Source organism: Chiroxiphia lanceolata, chromosome 3 (assembly GCF_009829145.1).
Source record: "Chiroxiphia lanceolata isolate bChiLan1 chromosome 3, bChiLan1.pri, whole genome shotgun sequence".
Classification (NCBI taxonomy): Eukaryota; Metazoa; Chordata; class Aves; order Passeriformes; family Pipridae; genus Chiroxiphia; species Chiroxiphia lanceolata.
The window spans coordinates 100,631,917-100,640,345 of NC_045639.1; the positions used below are offsets into that span (position 1 = coordinate 100,631,917).

At 39.9% G+C, this 8,429-nt stretch overlaps 1 long non-coding RNA gene across 1 annotated transcript; it reads right to left on the reverse strand.

Moving 5' to 3' along the window:
- Nucleotides 1–4,010: 4,010 nt before the first annotated feature.
- On the reverse strand, nt 4,011–5,451 carry LOC116783885. The gene is made up of 3 exons (XR_004355879.1): nt 5,344–5,451; nt 4,848–5,058; nt 4,011–4,091 (listed from the first exon to the last, which is right to left on the reverse strand). It is a non-coding gene; the product is annotated as an uncharacterized LOC116783885 (long non-coding RNA).
- Nucleotides 5,452–8,429: the final 2,978 nt, after the last annotated feature.

Here is an 8,429-nt window from a genome sequence, read left to right on the forward strand (position 1 = left end):
GAAAAAATGCTTGACTTTAGACTTCTACACTGCCAATAGTCTGCATAAGAACTAATCTTCTTAAAACCCATCAACCTCACTTTCCTATATAACCAAGGGAAATAAGAGGGCATTTTTATGGTGCAGCTTATGCAATCTGTTCTAGATGTCTGTTTGAGGATGAGATGAATTGCACTCCAGAAGTATCGATTAGTTTCCATTGCTTGCCAAGGAGCTATCACACATCTAGATGATGGATAAGGTGAATCCCACTCCAAATTTCTTTGGGGTTTAGATATCCATAAGTGACAAAATTAATCCCAACTTTAATATCTTGGTCCTACATGCAAAAATTTATGTTCTACATATGATGGAAGTAAGAAAGGGGAACTTGGAAGAATGTTTTTCTCCCCTACATCATTGCTTGCTTACTTTTCCACCTGCATCTCCAACATTTATCCTAAGACTGGATTCCTATCTTTAATTATATCAAATGGTATTAAGCTCGTATGCTTCTATCCCAAGCTCCCTCCTTGCTTCAAGGGCCTTCTCCATCCTTTTTCACAAGTGCTTTTAGTTCTGTACCCCACCTTGTTGAACTTTGCTTCCAAATCCTTGATAACAGGCAGTTTTAGAAAGTATTTCTTTTTTCCTTGTGAACATTACACTATCTCAGCTCCAATAAGTTCTGCAGCTTCTCTTAATGTAGCATGAAGTAAATTTAAGTAAAGAGAGCCACAGTCAGATCTATGCATCACTTCAGATGCTGAATAGGCCTTGTGCAGCTCTGAGAAGTGAAGTTCATTCTTTGGGAGGAATTTCTCCTAAATCAGAAAGGAACAGAAGGGAACTCTGTTCTCTCTCTCCATATAACTATACTCCTCTTATAAACAAACTTTGAATGTGAGACGGTCTGTAATGCCAAGGCTTCCAATTTTATCACAAGCCCAAACACAGTGGATTTCCCCCACACTCCCCCGTTAAATCCCAGCTCCTGGAGTCATGAGAATACCCAAGGAATTTCAGTTGTTTTATAAAAATGTTGTATTTCTGGCCCACACAGAGGCAGAGGAAAATCCTGCAAATGCGACCCCATTGCGCCCTAAACACTCAAAACCAGAAGGCAAATAAAAAGAAGCCAAGTACATTCAGTTGCATGATTTTCAGGCCAATCTCATGATTATTTCAAGCCTGATTCAAGATTTTTGGATGGTTTGGGTTGGCAGCGCCAAAGACTTCATTATAGTTTCAAAGACTATAAAAAGAAAAAAGTTTCCAAGCTGTATAATTATCAAAATGATGGAGAGTCTGAAATACAACAGGAATAACAGGCACATTTGGGCCAGCATTTTCATAGAGCATACTTCAGCTATTTCATTGCCACATCCAGACACAGTGGACCTGATTAGCCTAAATATATCTCTCACTGGAAATCAATTGGCTTAAGCAGGAGTTCAGTGACATAGGTCTTGTTCTTGACAACTACCAGGGGTAAATTTCACCCTGAGAAAGCCAAACAAGGAGGAAAGGATTCCTGACGGTACTCAAACTGTGTCTTGAGAAAGCGATTTGTACAATACAGGACAGGGATTTACTCAAAAACACGTGGAAGCAATTCATGGATTCTATTGCAGCTTTCTGGTATTAATGGATTGAAATAAGTGTTACTCATATTTTGGTTGTAAGAAAGGATATATTATGATATTTCATCTTTAAACGGGCTAGAATTTAAACTAGCTTCCTAAATTCCATTGTCCTCTTACACTCCTTTTCTGTTTTCCTCCATTTTCTTCATTTTTCTTATTGGTAGTCTTTTGGTTAAAAGGCAGGCTTCAGAGAGTATGGAAGTGCATGCTCCATATATTCTTATTTGGCAAAACCACTCTGTCCTTCCTTGTGTTGAGCAGTTTATTGTTCCCCAAGCAGTCCCACTGACATTTATAGGCATCTCCTAATGCCAGTATGGCCATAACATGGAAGAAGAAAAGGAGGGTGAAAGAGGCAAAGAGAGCCAGGAGGTAATTTAAGGGATATAATGAGACAAACAAAAGCTTGCATGGGTTTTTCTATGGTGACCTACTCCTTTCATTTAAGTCAGTGGGAAAATTCCTATTCATTTTAGCAGCAATAGACAATGTTTCCTTCAGCCGATAATGATAATTATGATATTTCACTGCTATATTGAAGTATTCCATCTATAATAGAATTTGTTTGCCTTTAACTCTTAATTCAGTAGGAAAAATTCTACACTAAAGACCAAATTTGCCATGGTGTTCATGCACACCTTAAACTTTAGTCACACAAGCAGGTCTATTGATATACTTTAAGGAAAGTCACCAACAAATCAGCCCTGGTCATCACCAAATTGGAACCTTTTTTGTTTATTCAAAATAAAGATGTGCAGAAACCATTCCCTCAGCCCCATCAGTTCTGCTGCTGTGCAACACCAGAAAGCACAATTCACAGCAAAATCATTTTTGGTGGCAACACCAAGTGAGTAGTTTGCCTTATCACCAGTGAGGAAAAAGAAATGGAAAGATGTGGGAATTTATGACTTTACAGGGCCAGAGATTTAACATCAGTTACTTAATACGATGTACAGAGGAAAGTCTCTTCACTTATTTATTTATTTGGGGGGAAGGAGGAGGGGTCGCGGGGGGTCCTTTAGAAAACCTGCTGGCAGGAGGCCCCACATGGTGGAGGGAGAGGGGTTGATTTCACTTACAGGCGTCCTGGTAGCTATTCTACCTTCTTGAAGCATTTTTCTGACAATCTTCAAAAGCAAAGTCCCAATTTGCATTTTTAATACTGAAATGTAATACACTGTTACCGGGAGACACCCCTGAGTGTTATTACTTATCACTGGGCCATTATAAACAATCATGAAAGATTACAGTTGATCTGCCTAGCCAGATGCATTCTTGAAAACCCAGAAAGAGGGTTAAATGAGAACCAACATATGTAAAAGATTCACAATGCTATATTTCAAATGAGAAACATGTCGGGAGTGGAAAAAAAAAAAAAAGCCAAAGAGCACAGTGGTTAAAGAAAAACTGAAAGAAAAACACATAATTGCTTTTAGTCTGTCATTTCCCCCCACAGAGTAGTAAATAAGCGCTTTGATACATAAAAGCCGTTATCAAACAGTAACAAATTAGTTCTTCACCATCTGTGATCCACGCAAGGGGGGTGACAGTTATAGGCAAGATTTTAAAATATGAAATCAACTATTTATGAACTGGTTTCAGAGTCTTGCTGTCTACTTTGCCTCTTAAAACGTGGCCACAAGAAAGAGATAGGTTTTCGAAGCTAACAAAAAACAGCAGTGGTGGTTCCACTCTTTAAATGATGCTAATTGCTGGCTGACATTTGTAAACAAGATGTTTCCTTTCCTACCACTGCCTACTATAGCTCACTTTCAAGAACAATATTTCACTTGAAAAAAAGAAAAATAATCATAACTCTGTCCTTACCAAATCTTATTACTTTGAGCTTCTTTATGTTACACATGATTGGCCCATTATTTCATATTGGCTGGACTGGCTGGATCCCCCTGCTTCAGAAATACCGCAACTTAGATCTAATTTCTTTCATGCTTTTTTGTCTTTCAGCTTTCCTTATTGTTCTCCCTGCTTTCTCTCAAGCAGGTGCAGATTCTCACTTTCTTGCTTTCTATCTGGCTTCTTTTATCTCTCTTTCTATCTTTTTTTTCTCTTCTGCCTTTTGGTTTTTTCTGTTTATTTCTCCATTTTTTTCTTTTTTTTTTCCCTGTAAAAGCACCTTCTTTCGGAAGTCTGTAGGTGAACAGATATTTCAGCTCCTAACTTTAACAAGGAAAGTGCCAAATTTTTCATGATGTGCAAATTACTTATATTAACTGACAAGTAACCCTAACTCAAATTGGGAGAAGGAAAAAACAACTCAAACCCACTCATTCTTTACCAATGCATCTAGCATTTCTCTTTTGCTTCATTCCCCTGTGCAGAAGGGGTGTTTTTCTGGAGTGAAAGCAATTAAATCTCAGAGAGATGGTGGTAATTTGTTTCTGCTTGGGAAGTGAGTGCTTTTGAAAAATGAGTTTGAATTGATCTCGGGGTTTTTCCATCTCTTCACTGGAAGAAATAAAACAGAATTAAAAGCCTAAAATGTAAGGAGACTTCATTACTCAGAAACTGCTGAGAATGGTTATTATTATTTTTTGAAAACAATGAGGTTTTTTGAAGTTTGGGGCAATATGAAAAGGAAAAAAATTGTGCTAACATGCTGTGGATTGTTGTATTTCATGGGACAATCCAATGCCTTTGCAATGTGTCATCTTTACTTTCAGTGAAATACAATGGACATTTCAGCAGGAATACAAAAGTGAAAAAGGATTGACCTTATTCCCACAATCCCATGTCCATTAACTACAGCACCAAGAGCTCTTTCATTTAGATTAAGAGGCTTTGACTGACAACAATATATTTCTCTGCTGTCATCATTTTCTTCCAAGACAATAAAATATGTTCATATGGCCAATCAAAAAGACTATACAAAGAAACAAATGTAGATGCATCTGCTTATGTCCTTGAACAGAGGAAGAAGTACACATGGGCTTGGGTGCCCTAGGGTAACTGATAATTGAATTATGTGAATTCTATGAAATAAGCTGAATTTCTCACTAAGATTTCAGCATCTGTAGTGGCATCCATCTTGCCAAATGTAAGCATCAATAATGTACAATATGCGTAAGAGCTGCTTGTCTAAACCCCGTGGAAGCAGATTTATCACATGATAACACATCAATATCACTGAATCTGTGACTGGGAGAGATAGGCAGACAAACAGCAAGTTCGTGGAAAAATAAGGATAATTCTACAATTACTCACCTCAAATTAAAAAAATATGTACTTAAACACAGTACACAAATTATCCTGTGTTCTTCCTTCATTAGAATGGGAGTCTGGAGTCAGTCCTGCATTCAGTGAAATGTCCATGTCCTGCATTCAGTGAAAAGAATCCTCTCTCTATGGTCTTAAAGTGGTGTCAGGCAGAGTCTAACTGACATCAGTCTATAGCAGTAGTGGCCAAAGATTTTCACTTCCAGCATATTTAAAATTAAAAATGGAAGAACTCCTTTCATTAAATGCATAATCACTTTGCTGAGTTACAAAAAATGTTCAGCACACACTGCTATGATTAAAGTAGCACCAGTGGTACAGCAACATCAGTATTAAAACGTAACCCTTTCAATTCCATTCTGATAACTTAAATCATTTTAGATACCAAAATTTTTCTATTATGACATAATTCATCTAAGGGATCAATATATTTTTGAGATGATAACATTTTGCTATCAAGGTGTAATTTAAATTCACTGCATACCTTGTTAGGATAGTCATGACTCAGAAATGAAAGGGCTGGGTAGCCTGCAATCTCAGCTGGAAGCAATTTGTACTGGTAATTTCAGTGTTCCTGGTATTTAGAATGATGCTTCTGAAAAGGATATAGCATGCTTTATACTTGCCTCATTTAAAAAAAAAAGTTTTCAACTTTTTCTCCACTTTCAAGAGCTATCTGAGATTTTTCCAGTAATTCAAGTACATCTCACTGATTCCTCCAGTACCATTCATTCTCTATTTCTGCAATACATGACTGTGACTCTACTGAGGCAGTAATGATTTTTGCTGGCTTCCAGCTGTTCTTGTTTGGTCTCAGGTGGCCTGGATACCAGCCTGGACAGCAGTTTTCTACGTCTGTCATAACATTTCTGTTTCTTTTGCCTTTCAGCTGGATTTGGAAAGTTGGTATTTGCTCAAGTTTAACTCTCTTGAAAAGAACAGCCGATTAACATCTGTTCAGTAGTAGGCAATCTTAGTTCATTTTTATATTTAGCAACGTAAAGGACAATTTTTCATCTCTGCTTTCAGTTTCCTTGAATATATAACTGACTAATAGCATTCTAAATCTTGTGCAGGTATTGAAATTGTACACAGAATTTTTTATATGTTTCTGAATTAAAGAAACTCTTCTAAAAATATTTAGTCTGCCGCTACTTTTTTTGACTGTTTTTGATTTGGTTTTTAGTTTGTTTGTTTGTTTGTTTTACAGAAAGAAATGTACATCTTTATTTGAGAGCTTGTTTTTGACCAGAATAAAGCAAAGAAATCAAGTCTTCATAAGTACTTTGTCCTTAGCAAATTGCAAGTTAAGCCTCTTCAGGTATTGAAGGTATTCACCTATGATTATCCTTTGTGATCATGGGATCCTCGGAAGAAAACAGAATTATCAATCATTTTATTAATATGGATTTCATTGGAATGGATTTAAGCCATAATCTCTTTCTTCCAGTAGATAATGTATAGTGGGTATATATGAAGGGCTCTAGAAGCCCCTTCACTTATCCAGGCTAGTTTATACGGGGGGACAGATCTGAAAACCACTTTTCAGGAGCACAAAAGGATGCTTCATCAAGCACTTTAAGATTTAATCAGTGTGCCAAACTGAAGCAGGATCATCACTGATGAGAACATATTGAAACTCCTTAATTAATCTGTTTTCTGAACCACATGCAGATTGTTATCTGTGAATACGTGATCTGATAAAATAACTAAATATATCTTCAGAGAGGCAAGTAATGTCCTAAAAGTTTTGAAATAAGGAGTCACAACAAGTAATAAGTAATCACAATATGCTTATGTCAGTGCTAGCAATGGGTTACCAGTTATTGCTTATACAGATCAGGCTGGATTTAGTTTTCATCATCTGCCAACAGTCCTGGCTCACTGGGGAGGTCCCGGATGATTGGAAGTTGGTGAATGTCATGCCCCAATCCACAAAAAGGGCCCGAAGGAGGACCCGGGAAACTACAGGCTTGTCAGCCTGACCTCAGTGCCTGGCAAGGTTATGGAGCACATCATCCTAAGTGCAATCACACAGCACCTACAGGATGGACAAAGGGATCAGACCCAGCCAGCGCAGGTTTAGGAAAGGCAGGTCCTGTCTGACCAACCTGATCTCCTTTTATGATCAGGTGACCCACCTGGTGGATGAGGGGAAGGCTGTGGATGTGGTCTATCTGGACATCAGCAAAGCCTTTGACACCGTCTCCCACAGCATACTCCTGAAAAAGTTGGCAGCCCATGGCTTGGACAGGGGCACTCTGTGCTGGGTTAGGAACTGGCTGATGGCCGGGCCCAGAGAGTGGTGGTGAACGGTGCTGCATCCAGCTGGCTGCTGGTCACTAGTGGTGTCTCCCAGGGATCAGCGTTGGGTACAGTTCTATTTAATATCTTTATTGATGATTTAGTTGAGGGGATTGAGTCCACTATCAGCAAATTTGCAGATGACACTAAGTTAGGGGGGAGTGTTGATCGGCTGGAAGGCAGGAGGGCTCTGCAGAGGGACCTGGACAGGTTGGAGAGATGGTCTGATTCCAACGGGATGAGGTTCAACAAGGCCAAGTGCCGGGTCCTGCACTTTGGCCACAACAACCCCCTGCAGTGCTACAGGCTGGGCACAGAGTGGCTGGAGAGCAGCCAGGCAGAAAGGGACCTGGGAGTTTGGATTGACAGGAAGCTGAACATGAGACAGCAGTGTGCCCAGGTAGCCAAGAAGGCCAATGGCATCCTGGCCTGGATCAGGAACAGTGTGGCCAGCAGGACCAGGGAAGTGATTCTTCCCCTGTACTCAGTGCTGGTGAGGCCACACCTGGAGTACTGTGTCCAGTTCTGGGCCCCTCAGTTCAGGAAGGATATTGAGGTGCTGGAGCAGGTCCAGAGAAGAGCAACAAGGCTGGTGAAAGGACTGGAACACAAGTCCTGTGAGGAGAGGCTGAGGGAGCTGGGGTTGTTTAGCCTGGAGAAGAGGAGACTCAGGGGAGACCTCATCACTCTCTACAACTCCCTGAAAGGAGGTTGTAGCTGGGGGGGGTTGGTCTTTTCTCCCAGGCAACCAGCAGTAGGACAGGAGGGTATGGTCTTAAGCTGTGCCAGAGGAGGTTTAGGTTGGATATTAGGAAGAAATTTTTTACAGAGAGAGTAATCAGACATTGGAATGGGCTGCCCAGGGAGGTGGTGGACTCATCGTCCCTGGAGGTTTTTAAGATGAGACTGGATGTGGCACTTAGTGCCATGCTCTAGTAACCACGGTGGTAGTGGATCAAGGGTTGGACTTGATGACCTCAGGGGTCTTTTCCAACTCAGTTAATTCTATGATTCTATGATCATTGCAAGAATACACAACTGATCTGGTTTAATCTGGTGTCCACAAAGATTCCCAGGTACTGTTTTGGTGAACAGTGAACAGTTGGTCTACAGTTTGTACTGGTGCACAGTATTAGGCTTTTGCCTAAATGCAGGACTTAACATTTGCTTCTGTTGAACTTCATGAGGTTCCTGTTCTTCAAGCCTGATGAGGTCCATCTGCACAGCAGATTTGTAACTTGTCCTTCAGTTAACAATCTCACTCCC